Below are 18,306 nucleotides of genomic sequence, written 5' to 3'. Positions count from 1 at the left end.
GTAGTAATGAAGAGTCCAGTAGGCGGGCACCTGGGTAGCTCAGTTGGTTAAGTGTCCGACTTTGGCTCAGGTCATGATCTCATGGTTGGTGGGTTTGAGCCCAGTATCGGGCTCTGTGCTGACAGCTCAGAGCCTAGAGCCTGCTTCAGATTCCGTCTCCCTCTCTCTCTGCCCCTCCCCTGCTCATGCTCTGTCTCTCTGTCTCTCTCTCAAAAATAAAAAAACATTGGGGCGCCTGGGTGGCTCAGTCGGTTAAGCGGCCGACTTCGGCTCAGGTCATGATCTCGCGGTCTGTGAGTTCGAGCCCCGCCGCGGCTCTGTGCTGACAGCTCAGAGCCTGTAGCCTGTTTTGGATTCTGTGTCTCCCTCTCTCTGACCCTCCCCTGTTCATGCTCTGTCTCTCTCTGTCTCAAAAATAAATAAATGTTAAAAAAAAAATCAAAAAAAAACAAACAAACATTAAGAGTCAAGTAGAGATCTAGGGGAAACAGAATTTGGGACACATGAAGGATTTGGTGGCAAGGACAGAAGACTGTAAGGAGAATGGGATGCAAAAGAGGGAAGTTCTTTCAGATGTTTGTCTTGGGCATAAAGAAGAAACAAGATATTATTTTTCAGATTGGAATACTGGATTTTTGCTCTCAGGAACCAAGAGGTTCCTACTCATTGAATAAATGGGTTTGTGGTTTCAGGGGAGCCCCATCCTGGAACAAAGAAGTCTTTCTCGGCTTCATGTTTTAAATTGGGTTTAAAAAAAATCCATACCACGCTAATAATCAATAATCTTGAGAGCCTGGTTCTTGAGAAGGAAAAGGTTTTCTACTTTTCAAGAAGATTCCCTTTCTGTATCTAGAGCAAGGCTTGGGGGTCTGAGCATAGAGCAATGCGTTAAGCCATCATGCTGAGAATAGAGACGTTGACACAAAGGAAGTACCTGTCCTGTAGAAATATTCATCTGGTGCCTAGAGGAGCTTAGAGCAAGACTCAGAAGGGATGAGAAGGGGGTGAGGCACTGTGTGCCCTGCCCACCAGCCACAGATGGGGGTGGGGGGGCAAGGTGGTGGAAACAGCTGAGATGGGGTGACAGGAAGTAGAAAGCAGATTTGGATCAGTGGGAGGAGAACCCCTTGTATGCATACCTATACAGGGTATGCATGGCAGTGGAAATGCTGGCAGATTGTGTTTCAGCAGAGGGAGGGCCCGACACCGTGGCCCTTGCTTCTTCTCCAGAACTTCCCAGGTGACGCCTGGGGGTGCATAAGGTGGCAGACAATTAAAAGCTAGCATGCCTGTTGAGGGGTGACTGGGTCAGGGGGACCCCTTGGCAGGGTCTCAGAGTGGACAGAGCTGGCGCCAGAGGGAAGGTGAGGCTGAACCCTGGTGGGGCAGGGGTACCGGGGCAGAGGGATGGCCAGACTGCCCAGGAGTACTTGTTAGGCATGGTCTACATGGAGAGAACAGGTCGTGAACATCAGAAACCCAGCTGGACAAGGGGTGGGAGAGGATGTGGCTTAGGGGTCAGCACAGGGGAAAGGCACTTAAAGGTTTTCATTCATAACAAGAGCAAAATGAGTCTCCAGCATATTAAGACCTGTGAAATAGGGCCACCTGGGTGGCTCACTCAATCAAGCATCCAACTTCAGCTCAGGTCATGATCTCACGGTTCGTGGGTTTGAGCCCTGCATCGGGCTCTGCACTGACAGCTTGGAGCCTGCTTCAGATTCAGTGTCTCTCTCTGCCCCTTCCCTGTTTGTGCTCTGTCTCAGTCTCTCAAAAATCAATAAACATTAAAAAAAAAAAAAAAAGATCTGTGGGCGTGCCTGGGTGGCTCAGTTGGTTAAGCAACTGACTGGCTCAGGTCACGATCTCGCAGTTTGCCATTCGTGGGTTTGAGCCCCGCGTTGGGCTCTGTGCTGACAGCTCAGAGCCTGGAGCTGCTTCACATTCTGTGTCTATCTCTCTCTCTGCCCCTTCCCTGCTCATGCTCTGTCTCAAAAACAAATAAACACTTAAAAGAAAACAACAACAAAAAGATCTGTGAGATAAAATGAAGGGGTTGTAGTCTGGTCCCATTCTTCTCTGGGCTGGTCAGCTCCCTTCCTGAGCACTGGAGTCGTGCTGGGGTCTCACTGTGAGACTGACCTGTCGAACCAGACCCCATTCAGACAATGAGAAACTGCCACATGAGAGTGGGTAAGAAGAATCTAGAGCATGTAGTCTAGAGAAAAACAATTCAGGAGTGACACACTACTCAAGGTCCTCCACATTCCTGAGGGCAGACTCAGTGTGTGGACATTACAGGGAGAGAGATTTCAGCTTCAAACCCAAAAGAAATGTTTAATAATTCTGAGCGGGCGTTGGCTGAATCAGGACACAATGCATTCTCTGGAACTGGTGTCTCCACGCAGAAGCCAGGATATTACTCAGGTAATTCAGGACATCTGCCTGGACAACCTTTAAAATGTCTTCCAACCTTAAGATTTTGTGACTTGCTGATTGAAATTCTAATTTTATAATTTATGACTCAGGAGAGGCTCTTATTTTGAGTCAGAGTATCTGAGTAGTAAGGCCCCAGCTCCTTAGAGTCAGATAGCCCTGGCTTCTGAGACTGGCTTTGTCACCCACTAGCTGGGTGACCCTGGAAAATTTCTTCCACCTTTCTGAATCTCAGTTTTCTTGTCTATGAAATGGCAATACTTACCTGGTAGGCTTTTGTTGGCATTAAGTGAAAGAATATGATAAAAGATCAAAACAGCAGGTTGTGTGTGTGTGTATGGGGTGGGAGGAGGCAGTGAGAGAGAGAGAGAGAGAGAGAGAGAGAGAGAGAGGAAGAAAGTACAGGACCTTCGCCATGTTATAAAATCTCATTACTGCCTACTGGTTAATTTTTGTCTTCATAAGACTAGCTTACAGAGCACTGGGTTTAAGGAAAAGGCAAAATAGACTCTGACATAGTATGCACAGATTCTGGCTTCAATCCTCTAACAGGGAAGGGGAGGGTCTGACCTGGGGAGGAAGGGGCAAGAGAAAGTCATCACCTGAGGGCTACAAATAGCGCTGGCCCTGTTCCTGGGTTTCCGGCCACTGGATGAGTATGGCCGTCTAGTTGCCCACCTTACAAGAAAGCAGTGGGCCTGGACAAGCCCCCTGCTTCCCCACGCTGACTGAGGTATGACACTGTATCTGGAACGACCCTCGTTTGTGAAGTGGGCAAGGTTTTGTTTTTTTTTTTGAAGCCTTCCCCACCTCTGTTCTGACACTTCTTCCCCCAGCCCCAACTTCCCCTTACTTTTTCCTGCCTAATTCCTCCTTCACAACTTAGTTCCTTAGAAACACCTCAGTTTCTCAGGGGGCCTGGGTGGCTCCGTCGGGTAAGTGTCCAACTCTTGATCTCGGCTCAGGTCATGACCTTATGGTTCATGAGAGCACGCCCCATGTGGGGCTCTGTGCTGAAGTGTGGCACCTGCTTGGGATTCTCCCTTCCTCTCTGTCAGCCCCTCCCCCCCTGCTCACGTGCCTGCTCTCTCTCTCTCTCAAAATAAATAAACTTAAAAAAAAAAGAAAGAAACACCTCAGTTTGTTCACAAGGAGGTACAAGTGACTGAAAAGCTGAAAGGGCCACCTCTCCTCAGGGACCTCTCTCCTCAGCGGACCCCACAGCATGGGTCGCCGTGGGAGTGAGTGCCGCTGGCACCACGCCAGTGTGTCCCTGCCCAGCTGACAGACTCTGGGCCAGGCCCTCACTGTCTTGAGCACTGGTGGATGGTGGTGAAAACCCAGGCTCAAAGCCTTGCCGGGGGTGGGGAGTGGCCCCCGCTGTTGGAGGAAGTGAGTGGGTCCTGCCTGCGGCCTCAAGCTGACTCAGTGATTCCTGGAAGGTGGTGATGTCATGGTGACATCGCAGTTCCCCACCCCAGCTCAAGTTAACAGGAGAGTTAGTGACGACCGTCTCTCATTGGCTCTGAGTTCTGAGGCCCCCAGTGACCAAGTCCGCCAGATCTTGCAGGCGCTTAATGCCGCCTGCATTAGTAAATCCCTTCTCCCAATTTCCACAGCTCGGGTCATCTGTCCCTACCGTGATCCCACATTCTGGGCAGCCTTGGGTGGTTTTAATCAGTTTGTCCCTTTCTTTTTTCCATGTAAATGAATTCACAAATCATAAAAATCACTTGGGCCAGGCCATGTGCCCCCGGGGCTGGGGGAACACGGAGCCTCCGGCCGTGCCCGCCCAGAAACAGAGCACGTGAGGACGTGTACCCTTGTGTCCTCCGGTTTCACATCTGCCCGTCTTCAACAATGTTAATAGCTCCGAAGGGTCAGGAGCTGTGTGCCTTGATTCCTTTTGTCTCCTCCAGGACTCCCGAATGGGGCTGAGCACGTGAGCCGCTAAAACTGCGTGTGGGGGAGCTAGCTCCCCATCTCATCCCGTCACATCGTGGAGGAAGGGGCGTCTGCAACAAGGGCCCTAAGGCTGGGGAAGGAGGAGATGCCTTTTGCTTCTGGAGGACGGGTGCCATGCTCAAAGGTAACTAAGTCCAGGTGTGGGTGTGGGAAAAACCTCGCTGGACTTGCCGGGGCCCGAGGTGCTTTCAGGAAACCACTGCCTCCTCCCCTGTTCCCCAAAGACCCGACTCCTTGGGAGACTGAGTGTTAGAGCCGCGTGAGTAAACTGAGTCCTTTGTCACCTGGAGTCTGAATTCCAGCGCCTCCTCGGCGGTTCCTCCCAGCCGGGCTCCAGCGGTTTTCAGGAGGCGGCCCGGCTGGCCTCACGCTGCCCGATGCTGCCTCCTGCAGGCGGTTCTGGGGCACAGCCCTCACGGCCGGGCTCTGAGCGCCTGCCGCCCAAGCCCGAACGGTGGCTTTTCATCACCTGAAGTTGTCAGGGCAGCTAATAGCCCATGAACGTGGAGAGAATGAGGCTTCTCCAAGTGAATTGGGTGTTGAAAGATACTGTGATAAATGGTGGAGGTAGCGAGGGTGACTGATGAAGATTCAAATCTGAAATGAGATGGTGGGGGTAGGGGTGAGGTGGCGCAAGAAGGCACTAATGTGGACTGCGACCTTGCCATTTACATCGAGGCTCACGCCAATCTGAGAGGCAGGTGTTCTGAGCCCCTGCTTAATGAATGATGGAATCGAGTCTTAGAAAGGTTAACTAACATGACCACGGTTACACAACAAGTAAATGGCGGGGCCAGGGCCTGAACTCAGTGACCCCATAGCTCTGTGACATCTGCTGTCCCATCACCCCGTGCTAAGAGAGCAGAAGCCTGCCCAGGAGGAAGATCTCTTTATCTATGGCGTGAACGGGGTTCTTTGGAATGAAGATGAAATGTTAACAGCATTCTCTTCACTAAGAGTTTTAGCCATAGCCTCTGTGATGGGATTTTAGGGATGCTGGGAAGATCTCCCCACCTGAAAACATCCCCCAACTTGCCCGTCACGTTGCCCAGAATTTCACTATAGGAGAGTCATTCCCTTGATTAGCATTGACTGCACGGTACTCTCTTATTAACTGAAAACATGATTCCTGGTGGCGGGGAGCTGGGGGGTGGGAGGGGGTGGTGGCGGTGGAGGGTGTCACATGTTAAGCCCTTACATCTTACCTCAGTGGGGATTAGCTTGTCATCGTGTTATCCCTGTGATAGAGAATTGAAGGTGTGGGGAAAGTGGAGGACAAGAATATCTTTGTCCCCAACTACGTGCTTCATCTTCTCCCCCCATTATGCTTCTTTCTTTGACATCACATGGGCCCAGCCATCTTCAAGGTGTCTGTCACTCCTCCATCTAATTGGTCATGCAGTCGAACCTGGCTTACCTCTTAAGTGGTGCTTGACTCTTTTCCTGTGCACACCCCCCAAGTTGATCTCTGGTCAGATTGTTTCTGGCTTGTTCCTGCCTCTGGGCCTTTAATTAAACCTGGGACAGCAGTAGAAGAGAGCTTTCTAGAATGCAAATCTGATAATGCTGCACCTCCTCTTAAGACCTTCCTCATTGCTTAAGGAGTGCAAACTCCTTAGTATTTTCTACAAGCCCCTCAGGACCTCAGTGCTACCCCTCTCTCTAGCACCAGTTCTGTCTCATCTCTGTACATTCCTCCTCCATCCCATTTCTGCTTCATTATCAAACACTTTTCCTTTGTTACCTCGAATGTTCATTCACACCTTCATGCCTTTGCCCACGCTTTGTTTTTGTCCGGAAAGCCTTTCCTCTTCGGTGGTCTCAGCTGGCCACTTCTTGGTGAAGCCATCCCTGATTCTCACCCCCAACCCCCCAGGAGGAGGTGTTTTTATGTCTGTGTCTCCTCTGCGAGGCCTGGATACATAAATGAATGAGTGAATGAGTAAATGGAGTCAGCTGATGAGTGGCCTGTCCGTTTCAAAGGATTTTTGAAACGAATACAAACCGTGGCTGCATTTGTGAATGTTGCCGTGATGCACGGAACGTGTATGTGTGTGCATTGGTGGGTTACAATGGCTCTGTTATGATAAGTGATTTGATGGGCCTTGAACTTACACAAGCAGAATAGTTTGAGAACATTGCCATGGAGACAGATGAGGCCTCAAGCAGCAGGGTACCACTTAGGCAGTGACAGATTTTACAGAAAATGGGCTTAGATACACCTTTCTTGTCAAAAAAAATCCCCCAGCTAATGGGAAGAGTGCTTCAAGGCAGAATGAAACCTTGCACCCCAACGAATAAAAAGCCCCTGAAGTTAGGAAAACAGGAAGTAACAGGGTAGGAAGAAGGTAAATTCTTAACGATAGACCTAGAGCAAAAGACCAAAAAAAGAGAGTGAGGAGGCTGAAGCCCTACCATGATGTTGGAGTTCCAGATGTTATCAGAAAATGAACAGAGGAAGAAGTTGTTTCAAATATATAATTACGTTAAAGAATATGAGGAGGGAATCCTGTTGTGCGGTGTGATGAGGTATCACAGAGAATATTCAGGACTGGAGAAAACTTGTCCCTGGGGCTTTGGCAAGTTATTAATCATTTATGACATAACTAGAACTAGCATCTTCCAATTCTCCCTAATCTGTAGAGAATGACCTTTCCTGCCCGGTAGAAATGTATTCATTCAAGGACTAGTTCAAATGGCGCCTCTGCGAGTAAAGCCTTTCCTGAGTCTCCAGGCAGGGCTAATAACTTTCTCGATGTGGCTCCTCGGGGCTGCTCTTCTCTCTGTTTATTGCACCCACCACTCTGAAAGTTGCCAAATGATTGTTTTCTATTTCCATCATTCCTTCTCCTTCTGTTATTTGGCAGGTTACTCTAATAAGGAGCTTTCCCATTTTCTGTGTTTGTTTATAGATTTATTTTAGTAAGGGCTCTCATTTTATTCAGTAGATTGTATTCCATTGCCAACCTTGTTTAGCTTGATACTCTGACCGTCTCAGACACGGCCAGTGTTCCTTCCAGGATGCTCTCACATCCTTCTGACACGCCCCCATCATCTCAGCACTTGTTGGCAGTCTGATACAACAACATGACTCAGATTCATCTTGTACTTTTCCTGCTGCAGCCTGGATTACCCCTTTCCCCAGGGAGAACTGCTTCCTTTCAGTGGAGGATGGTGTTTAGGAATCAAGATCTGGCCACCTAGTGTGTTTATTGTTAGTGGGGTGTCATTGCTTCTAGACCCTTTTGGTGGAGGGAGCTAGGAAATACATGTATGTATATGCACAAATATGTATATACACATACTGAAACCTGTAGCTATTTCTATATATCCCTGTATTTATATACTTAAAAAAATAAGCTGATGTTTATACATCCAATTCCATTCCACGTTCATGGTTCTTTATAGTTCTCTCCCTCTTTATGTTTGCAATTCCTTTCTCAACCTGGCTCTCATTATCCTCAATATGTACCTGTTTGCTCAATACGATTACTTATTTGCTTAATATAATCAATCTCCCAATCATACCAGGTGTATCTTTTACCTCCACTCCCTGCCCCCACCCTCCAGCATCCTGTGTCCTTGGGCACCAGTAGGTATGCCATCAAAGGGCCTCCACAAGGAAGCCCTCTCCTGCTGTCAGTACCTGGTGGGGCCATGGTGCCGACTATTCCATGCCAGAAAGGGAAGAGGAAAGGAAGGAAAAGGAAGAAAAAGTCTGTGCTGATTGCTTTAACTGAAAGCTAAAAGGAGGGAAAAAGAGATGCCATTTCACCTAATCAGCAAGTGCTTTATCAAGTATTGATTAGTAAGAAAGCACGGATGGATGCATATGGCATGTATGAACTGGTAATAAATTTTGCTTTAATAAATCATCCAATTATTTATGTTTAAACACATTGTTGTCGTCCCTGTCTTCACAAATGCCATATAACCTTGTAGATGGAGTGGAAAACTGATAGGTCAAAGAAATGTCCAAAGGGCAATTCACAGTTGGTACAGACCTCAAGATAGGGACTTCTCTTAGAATTTTGTAGAGAAAGTTAAAAAAAATTATCCTCTAAAGTTGAAACCCACAACAATCAACTTCAAATGAAATAAGATTAACAACCTTTGGGCGGAATCATCTTGGAAGATAACTTGTAATTGTCTACTGGATACAACCAGGGTGCTTTCCAAATCTCCGCCAAAGAGACTGGAGACCCTTCCAAAACCCATTTGTGTAGTTACTCATTTACCACCAGTCATGTTGATGTCTACCAGGTTTCTTCTCTGCAAAGGTATCATTTCTCTCTTTGGAATTCTGTGTTAGTCTGCTAACTACTGGGGGATATAACAGGGAAGAAAACACAGTCCTCATGCTCGGCAAGTTCATGGTCTGGAGAGACAGACCAGTAACCAGGCCATTTCAGTACGTGGGCTAAGTCCCTTGAGAGGAGTGAGCACCGAGCTCTGACTTCGTGCAGGATATATGGAAAGGTTTCCCAGAAGAAGTGCCATCTAAGCTGAGATTTGAAGGACTGCTAGGAGTTAGCTAAGAGAAGGGTGTGGGAGAAAGGCAGAGAGGAGAGAATATTATAGGATGAGGGGCCACATGTTCTAAGATCTGAAAAAAATGAGAGAGCATGGAAGGCTTAGGGAGTGGCAAGTGGCTCAGTGTGGCTGGAATACCAAATTTGCAGGGGAATGGGGGATATGAGGGATATGAGACTGAGGAGCTATGTAGGGCCAGAAGCATCAGAGGTCTTGGGAGCTGTATTTTGGCATCGGACTTCATCCTAGAGAAAAGGAGACATCCCTCAAAGGTTTTAGGCAGGTATGTGATGTGATCACAGTCCCATTTTAGAAAACCCCTCTGGCTGTGTGCAGTGAGTTAGTCAACTTGAGGTTAAGGGCACAGTCCCCACAAGTCTGCCCTCACTTCAGACACCAGCCCCAGGTTCGGGGTCCCCAGGATCACCTTTTCTTCATAGCATCTGGCTGCAAATTCAAGGGTTCTCATGACTACCCTCACAGTTGATAATCTGATATTTAGGAAAGTGTTATACTTAGGAGTACACTTTTATTATAATAAACAGATATAAATTGGAATTAGTCAAGGATATAATTAATTGGAATCAGGAGGGTTCCAAACATGAAGCTTCTAGGCCCTCAGGATGCATTACTTCCCAGCATCTCTACATGAATAGGCACAAGTATTGCCAACCACGTTAGTTCATGCAAGCTTTAGTAAGGGAGCACTGTCAGGGTGGAGCCCAGCGTGGGACTCGATCCTATGAACGAGCCCTAATGACTGTAGGATCATGACCTGATCTGAAATCCAAGAGTCAGACGCTTAACCGACTTAACCGACTTAACCGACTGAGCCATCCAGGCGCCCCTAGAGTTTTTATTGAGGCTTCATTACCGAGTCATGGTTGATTGCATAATAACTTACATGGTTGAACTTAAGCTCCAGGCTACTTCCCCTCCCTGAAGGTCAGGCTGTCACATGGCCCAAAGCCACACCCACAATCACTTGGTTGGTCTTTCAGACTCAGCCAGCCCCACTCTGACTCATCTTGTGAGCATAAATGAGAGCCCAACATTGAATAACAAAGACACTCCTCTTGCTGTGAAAATTGCAAGTTTAGGGATTTCCTCCTAGGAACCCAGACAAAGGGTAGATCTTTAGGTGATGCCAAATTTCTTACTGTGCACTGTGGTGTGGCAGTTAGATTGGATGAGAGTTAAGTCTGAAAACAGGAAAACCAATTAAGTGGTTGCTGCAGAAATCCAAGAAAGAGAACATGATGGCCTAGACCCAGGAAGAACAGAGAGGATGGAAAAAAGTAAAGGGGTTTTGATACATTAAGAATAGAATGTCAGTACTTGGTGTTTGACTGGGTAAGGAGGTTGAGGGCTGGGGAGGAGACAAGGACTATGGCACAGGTGTCCTGGGCAAATAGCTGGTTTAGGGCTGCTGTTTGGCAATATCTCTTGGCTTCTTGTTTTCCGAATCAATCAGCCTAGCACGATGCTTGGCACATAATAAACATTTAGCAAATATCTGTTGAGTTAAAAAAAAAAATGAATGAATGGTCCCATCTTCCAGCAAAAGAGGAAGAGACTGCTGTAAGGGTGCAAGCCATGTTCAACACATGTTTATTGTGCCCTTCTGAACTAGGGCCACAAATTAGCTCACCCAGTTTCTGCAACTGGACATTTCTACCTTCCATGTGGGATATGTCCTAGGATTGCTTAAGTATGTGCGTGTGTATGTGTGTAATAAGGGGAGTTTCTTTGCAAGTTGTGAATCTTATTGTTTATTTGAAAGCTGGACACACATTGTACTGTATTGGAGAGCCGTGAAGAGGGGTATGTGTTTGCCTGGAACAGAACTAGGATAAGTGTCGAGAGGAACGTTCTTTCCCCTCTCTTCATGTTTCCATACAGAGGGAGTTTGATTAGGGTAATACTCTTGGCTTCTCTCTGTCCTTTCCTCTCTTCTCCCTAGTGGTTTAACAATTTAATGAGCCTGGGAAAAGGCACTGAGGGTACCTGGCTCAGTTTCTCCCTGACTCTCAGAATCTGTCTGCCTCCAGAGAGTATAGGTTATCATCAGCTTTCCGCTGGGCACTCGGCTTTGTGGAGCAGGCTCCACAGTGACTCATCCTGGAGGCAGGGTTCGGAAGCCACTCTTACTGTGTACCTAAGTCACACTTCCTGGACCAGGTTTAGTATTACTAAATTCATGGAAGAGGAATGGTATTTGTTTCACACTCTCTCCAACACTGTGCTCCCAGCAAAAGAGCGGAAGTCGCTTCCATGACCTGTACCCTGTCCCCTGCCCTCATTCCCTGGGTATTGGTTTTATGGCTCCCTTACAGCCTGAGTTCCTGTTTGCATTAGCTTGGGCCGCCATAACAAAATACTGGGGAGCGTAACAACAAAAATGCATTTTCTCACAGCTCTGGAGTCATTGGGCTTGGTTTCTGGTAAGGCCTCTCTTCCTGGCTTGCAGACTGCCATCTTCTTGCTGGGTCCTCCGGACATGGCCTGTTTTCTGTGCACAGGCAGACAGACAGAAAGGTCACCAGGAGCTCTTCCTTTTCTTATTGGACCCCAGTTCTGTGGAATCAGGGCCCCACCCTTATGACTTCTTCACTTAACCTTAATTAATTCCTGAAAGTCTGTCTCTCCAAATATATTCATATTGGGGGTTAGGATTTCAATATATGGATTTTGGTGGTGGTGGTGGGAAATGTAACAGTCCATAACACTGTTCTTTTAAAGGGCTCTCCCATCTTCTTTCATGATTAGGACATAGTTATATAGACTATATATAACTGTAAGAATTACTGGATTGTAATTTCAGACTGGTTTTAAGAACCATGAGCCTGGCGCTCAATAATTGCTGTTTGATGCCTTCAGGAATGTGATACTTAGGTTTTGTGTAATATTGGTGTCAGTTGACTTTGGGCATAACACCAAGGGTCATGGATGATATGTCGGCCCTTTGGAGGATAGTATCGGCTGCACCCAGGTGCATCTGAGGAATTTTCCAATGCTGACTGGCGGGTGCTGTTTGTTATGTCGCAAAAGTCCTCCAAAACTGAATGGTTTAAAGCTGGGGGCAAAAATCACCTTTAGAAGATTGTTCCTGTCTTATTCCCATGTCATTCCTGAAAAGTTCATGCGGCTCATTATGGGTTGTTGTGGTGATAAAAGGGATGAGTTTCTGAATTGGGAAAAATACTAGTATGTGGAAGGAAGGGCTTAAATATTTAAAACTATAAAATGTCATCAAAGTTATTATTCTGATCTGGGCTTTAGAGGTCACCCCGTCTTCTCTCATGATATTGGCAGGCAATGCAATGTTGATATAGCTCCAAAGAATTTGCTAGCCTCTCTGGGCAGCATCCTCTCTGTTGGAAGGCCACAGCCTTGGAATGAGAGCTCCATTGCTGGTCACAGACAGCCCATGTCTTGGGACACAGTTTTAAGGGAGGTCTCAGTGGTGCCAGGTGACAGAAGCGAGAGCAGAGGCTGTGGAGCAGGCAGAACTTAGTTCCAATTCTGCCTCTGCTGTTGTAACTGTCAGCACATAACTCCACCTCTCTGAGCTTCTCTGAGCTGCTGTTTTCTGTTCTGTAAAATGGGAATAACACCACAGAATACCGTTATCAGGATCAAACAAGATGGCGTACTTAGGTGTGCCCCATGCCTTGTTGACATTAACGTGTGAGATCCTTTCTCTCAGACCAACCTGATTGCGTTGGGAACTACAAGGCTTGGTGCCCACTTGTTAATGATGTTCATTTTCTCCACAAGACCTGCTCTGACCTCCAGAACCCTGTGGAAGGTCTCTTCCAGACTCTCCACCTTATCACCTGCCAGGCTCATATCCTGTTTGCTGAGTGAGCTTTCTGTCTGAATCTGCATTTTACTTCCTCAGCTAGACTGGCCTCTCTTTCACAGCCTCTCTTTCATAGCTGGTCTATGTTTCATTTTCGAATCCTAGCACAATGCCTCTTTGCACATAGCACTGCTCAAAAAATAGGGATTGGCTGATATTTCGCCTACTTTTGTCTCCTCAACATTGCCCCAGGGTCATGAGCTGAACTCAGACTACTACAAAGTAACAACATGTTTATTCCTTTATCTGTTTATCTAGCAGCCCAACCATGACTCACACATCCAAATGAGGCTGCTGCCTTATAAGGAGGCACTTTGAAGGCTATTATTCCAAGGAGCCTGCCACCTCCTGAAGCATTTTTAGAACTCCTGCTTTGAATCACTACCAGTGTCAAGATGGTGAATCCTCACACCTCCTAGGAGCAGTTATTTTTGGAAACAATGAAAGTCAGGTTGGCCAAGTTTGGTAAGTATGGTCCTTCAGCGGGTGGGTGAGTGTGGAGAAAGAGGCAACCTGGGCATTTCTAATGTGTCAAGCACTTTGCATTCACTCTTATTTTATTCTTAATAACATTTCTGTGAGGCAGGTGTTATTATTACCTCCATTTTACAGACAAGGAGTCTGAGGCATAAAGTGCACATTCTCTATACAGGAATATCATGGCTTCCCCCCTCCCTGCCCCCATTACTAAGCTAGCATTAGGAGGCCAGGAAGCAGGCAGGACAGACATACTTAAGTGACCTTTCTGCACCCAGGCAGAGATGAGGAACAGGGGCGTCTTATCTAAAGACAACAAAGCCAAGAACAGTGACATTTGAACTGGTGGGGGCGGGGAAGTTAAGGGCAATGCAGGAACCCTGGAGGAGAGGGGAAATGGGTCCATGCAAGCACCTGTAGGGCATCTCTGGGAGAGATCAGACAAGAGGGGACAGGACTGACTGGTCCAGGACTGGGGACTCATGAGCAGGGGAAGGATGGTGACCAGAATTCCTAGCTGAAGGAATTCCTTTTGGGCCTCTCTTTTTCACTTTTTAAACATGGTGTTCATGTTTGCTGACTGTAAGAAGGGCTCGAGTTCATTGTGGAAAACTTGGAAAATACAGAGGAGTATAAAGAAGGTAAAAACGATCTGTAGGTGACCCCTCCTCCCCAAGATCTCAGGCTTTGGTAAGACACAGCCACTGAGCCCATCAGCGCACACGAGGTTATTTATAAGCTCCTGGCTTCTCACCCACCCACTCCCCTCTCTGCTTGGGCTTGGGAGGCCTGGGGCCAGGACATTCCCTTGCAGCCTACACAGGCTGCTATATAAAGTCCTGCTCTTCTAGGGGCTGGATCAGGACGTTCCTTATCTCTTTGCAGCAGGGTTCTGATAATGCGCCCAGTTGGCTGGCACTCTGAGCCGCGCCTGGGCTCTGGCTGCTGTTCCTGGGGCCTCCAGCCCCCCCATGGTTGTCTGTGCTGGTTCCCGCTGAGACTTGGCCAAAGACACTAACTGAAACCTTCAATGTAGCAAGTTGTTTGCTCGTTGCATTAAAGGGCAGCTGCCAGACAGCTGAGTTGAACTGGATGGGTTTGGCATGAGTGATGGGTGTGTCCAGCACATGCAAGATCCATGGTCAGTGTCCCCCTCCTGAAGCAGCTGTGCCTAACCCCCACTCTCCCAGCCCCCGCCCTGATTTCCCTCTCCTTCCTCTTCATTAGTGCTTGGCTCAGAATTTTCTTCTTCCATATGGCTTCTGCAGGCAAAGGCCTTCCGTGGCTGGTGGCCTGCCTGTCTCTGTTCCAGAATTCCAGGCTGGACTTCTCCCTAATCGATGGTGGACCATAGCAAACGTCCTCTCTCTGCCTGGAAAATAAGTTTTGCCAAAGGAAGTAGAACCATCTTATTGCTACAAGTTGGGGCAGAGGGGAGTCGAGAGAGACATCCTGAAAAAATGCATAGGCTTTTGCATTTGCATTTGCATAGAAGGTGGAGGAGGGACTGCAAAGTATTCCCCTAACTGAGAAGGCACTTTGAGACTGAAAACACGAAAGGAGGCCACGCCATACAGTTGATATAGACTTTTATTCAGGGTAACTTACTGATGGGGGTGGGGGTGGGGTGCGGGGAATCAGGCAGATGGTGATCCGGCTACAGAGTTATTCTCTGCGAAATCTGGACCTTAATCTACAGATTTTATAGAACGAGGGAATGTGCCGAAGGACACTGTAGTGAGACCAAAGGGTTTGCCTGCACCTAATTGACATCTAACATTTAATTAGATCTCACGGCACCACCTGTGTATCAAGAAAGGGAGAGATACATTACCTTGAGCAAACTTACAGAGGGCCAAAGCTAGCCTCCCTCCATCTCAGCCTTGGTAGGCATTTTAAGGTATGTATATTAATCTCCTAGGGGCCCTGGAACACATGGAGGGGGACGGGGTCAGTGAACAAGATAGAGGGTAAAGATGGGCTCAGTAGTGTTTGCTTTCCTATAGTGTTAAATCAGACACAACCAGTGTGAAATCCTAGCTCCTTTGCTTAAAAGGATGTGTGATCTTAAGCAAGTTATGTATCTCCTTTGAGGCTGAGTTTTCTCATCTTTAAGATGTAGAGTATGATATCTCTAAGAACTCCTGCAAAAATGAAATAAGAGGTCATGTATAAAACACAGGAAACATATTTTAGGTGGTATTATGATAGTTATTATAATTTTTGTTAATAATATTTTTATTTATGATCATTTGGATAAGAGAGAAGTGATGGCTTCTGTTTTCCCCTTTTAGATTCAACAGAGAAATTCTTGACCTTGGTTCTTAAGAAACCTGTTTAGGCAAAAAAGGTACATGTTTCTATTGATACTTAAATGAGGTTTTTCAAGTTCTGAGAGAATCCTCTTTTTTTTTACACTTTTTTTTTTTTGAGAGAGAGGGGGAATGTGTGAGTGGGAGAGAGGTGGGGGAGAGAGAGAGAGAGAGAGAGAGAGAGTCTTAACCAGGCTCCACGCTCAGCCCAGAGCCCAACATAGGGCTCCATCCCACGACCATGAGATCATGACCTGAGCCAAAACCAACAGTCAGCCACTTAACCGAGTCGTACAGGTGCCCCCTTAGAGAATCCTTTCAAAGCAACATCTGGGCCCTTAGGAGGTCCTGGTTCACCTTTGTATCGGCCTGTGAGAATCAGTCAACTTTATACAAAAGGGAAAGTCATTGTACTTATGGCTTAGTCTAAATTTAGTAGCAAAACATTCCTGCTATAGGGGTGCCTGGGTGGCTCAGTTGGTTAAGCGTCCGACTTCAGCTCAGGTCATGATCTCTCTGCTGGCAAGTTCAAGCCCCGCTTCAGGCTCTGAGCTGTCAGCACAGCTAACAAGCTGAAGCCTGCTTCCGATTCTGTGTCTCCCTCTCTCTCTGCCCCTCTCCCGTTCATACTCTGTCTCTTTCTCCCAGAAATAAGTAAATGTTAAAAAAATAAAAATAAAAAAACCCACATCCCTGCTGTAAGCTACAAGGGACATCAAAATGGAATGATTACGTATGAAATATCAATAGTGAAAATATAACTTCTCAGAACATAAAAGATACAATTAAAGCAGTGTCCAGAGAAGAATGCATAGTGAGACTCTTTGTGTCAACTTGACCTGGCCATAGGATCAGGGCCCACATAGGGCCCAGCTATTCTGTCAGACATTATTCTGAGCGTTTCCGTCAGGTGTTTGTGGATGAGATTAACATATGCATTGGCAAACTGAGCAAAGCAGATTGTTCTCCCCAGTATGGGTGGGCCCCATCCAATCTGTTGAAGGCTTGACTAGAATAAAAGGTGAAGAAAGAATTCTTTCTCTCTGCCTGCCTGTCTTTGAGCTGGGACATCATCCTCTTCTGCCTTTGGACTTGTACTTGTACTAGAACTCACACCACCAGTGCTCCTGGGGCTCCGGCTTGCTGTCTGCCAATCTTGGGACTTCTCAGTCTCTGTAATTGCGTGTGCCAAGTCCTTAGAATAAATTTCTTTTATATATTTCTTTTTAATTTTTTTAAATATTTATTTATTTTTGAGAGTCAGAGAGAGACAGAGCATGAGCAGAGGAGGGGCAGGGAGAGAGGGCGACTCAGAATCCGAAGCAGGCTCCAGGCTCCAAGCTATCAGCACAGAGCCCAATGCGGGGCTCGAACTCACATACCGCGAGATCATGACGTGAGGTAAAGTCGGGTGCTTAACTGACTGAGCCACCCAGGTGCCCCATAAATTTCTTTTATATTGATATAAATCAGTATCCTATTGATTCTGTTTCTCTGGAGAACCCTGACTAATACACATAGTCTAATAATAAATTAATAAAAAATTAAACAGGAATGAAAAATGAAATACGCATCCCACTGAAGTAGTTAGAAAAAAGGCCATAAACCTAAGGAAAGCAGAAGGAAGAAATTAATAAATGTTAAAGCAGAAATGAATAAATTATAAAACAAAAAAGTTTTATAATTAATAAATTATAACAAGTAGCTAATAACTAAATTTAAAGCTAATTCTTTTTTTTTTTTTTTTTTAGTTTATTTATTTATTTTGCCAGAGAGAGAGAGAGAGAAGACACATGCACATGCATGAGCAGATAAGGGATGGGCAGAGGAGAGGGAGAGAATCCCAAGCAGGCTCCACGCCCAGCTCAGAGCTCCACTTGGGGCTCGATGTTATGACTGTGAGATCATGACCTGAACCAAATCAAGAGCGGGTCGCTTAACTGACTGAGCCACCCAGGCACCCTAAAGCTAATTCTTTTAAAAAGCAATAAGATTTATAAGATTTATAAATTGTCGGCTAGGGGTGCCTGGTGATTCAGTCAACTGAGTGTCCAACTCTTGATCTCAGCTCAGGTCTTGATCTCAGGGTTATGAGTTCAAGCCCCGCAGTGGGCTTCATGCTGGGTGTGAAGCCTGTATAAAAAAGGAAAAAGAAGAGAATTATAAATTGTCAGATAACTTTGTCAAGAGAAAAGAAGGAAATAGCCACAAAAAAAGAAATGCTAAGGGGATAACAACCACAGAGGAATAGAATCAAAAGAAACCTTAGAGACTATATTACTCAACTCCATGTAAATACATTTAAAAACTTGTGTTGTAAAAAAAACCTGACATTACTCAAAGAGAGCTCTGGCCTTTCTCCTTGGCTCCTGGGAGATAAGCTCCAGGACCTTGGAATGTCCTGCCTGATAAGAATGTCTTTCTTTACTGGGACAGGGGGGGCTCTCAGGCCACACGAAACAGTTTAACAATGTGATTCAGGACAGAAGCTTTGGGTTACATGCTATTCACTCTATCCCTGCTCTGCTCTAAACGTCAGCTCCATGGGCAGTCAGTCCCATCTTGTGGTTGAGCTCCAGGAAAAACTCTGGACACTCAGGTGAGCTTCCCTAGCTGTCACTACTCTGTATGGTTGCATGTGCCCGCTGGGGAGAGCAGTGCTGTCCGTGGGTCCATCAGGAAGGCTGGAGGCTCAGTGCTCAGAAGTTTCCTGGACTC

At 46.6% G+C, this 18,306-nt stretch overlaps 1 long non-coding RNA gene across 1 annotated transcript; it reads left to right on the top strand.

Moving 5' to 3' along the window:
• Positions 1 to 2,334: 2,334 nt before the first annotated feature.
• LOC107180971 lies at positions 2,335 to 15,626 on the top strand. The gene is made up of 5 exons (XR_001511734.2): positions 2,335 to 2,427; positions 4,356 to 4,525; positions 13,058 to 13,264; positions 15,065 to 15,176; positions 15,571 to 15,626. It is a non-coding gene; the product is annotated as an uncharacterized LOC107180971 (long non-coding RNA).
• Positions 15,627 to 18,306: the final 2,680 nt, after the last annotated feature.

The sequence above is a fragment of the Panthera tigris genome, chromosome F3 (genome assembly GCF_018350195.1).
Source record: "Panthera tigris isolate Pti1 chromosome F3, P.tigris_Pti1_mat1.1, whole genome shotgun sequence".
Classification (NCBI taxonomy): Eukaryota; Metazoa; Chordata; class Mammalia; order Carnivora; family Felidae; genus Panthera; species Panthera tigris.
The sequence above is the reverse complement of the archived record's forward strand: the minus strand, read 5'-3'. Positions and strand labels throughout refer to the sequence as shown.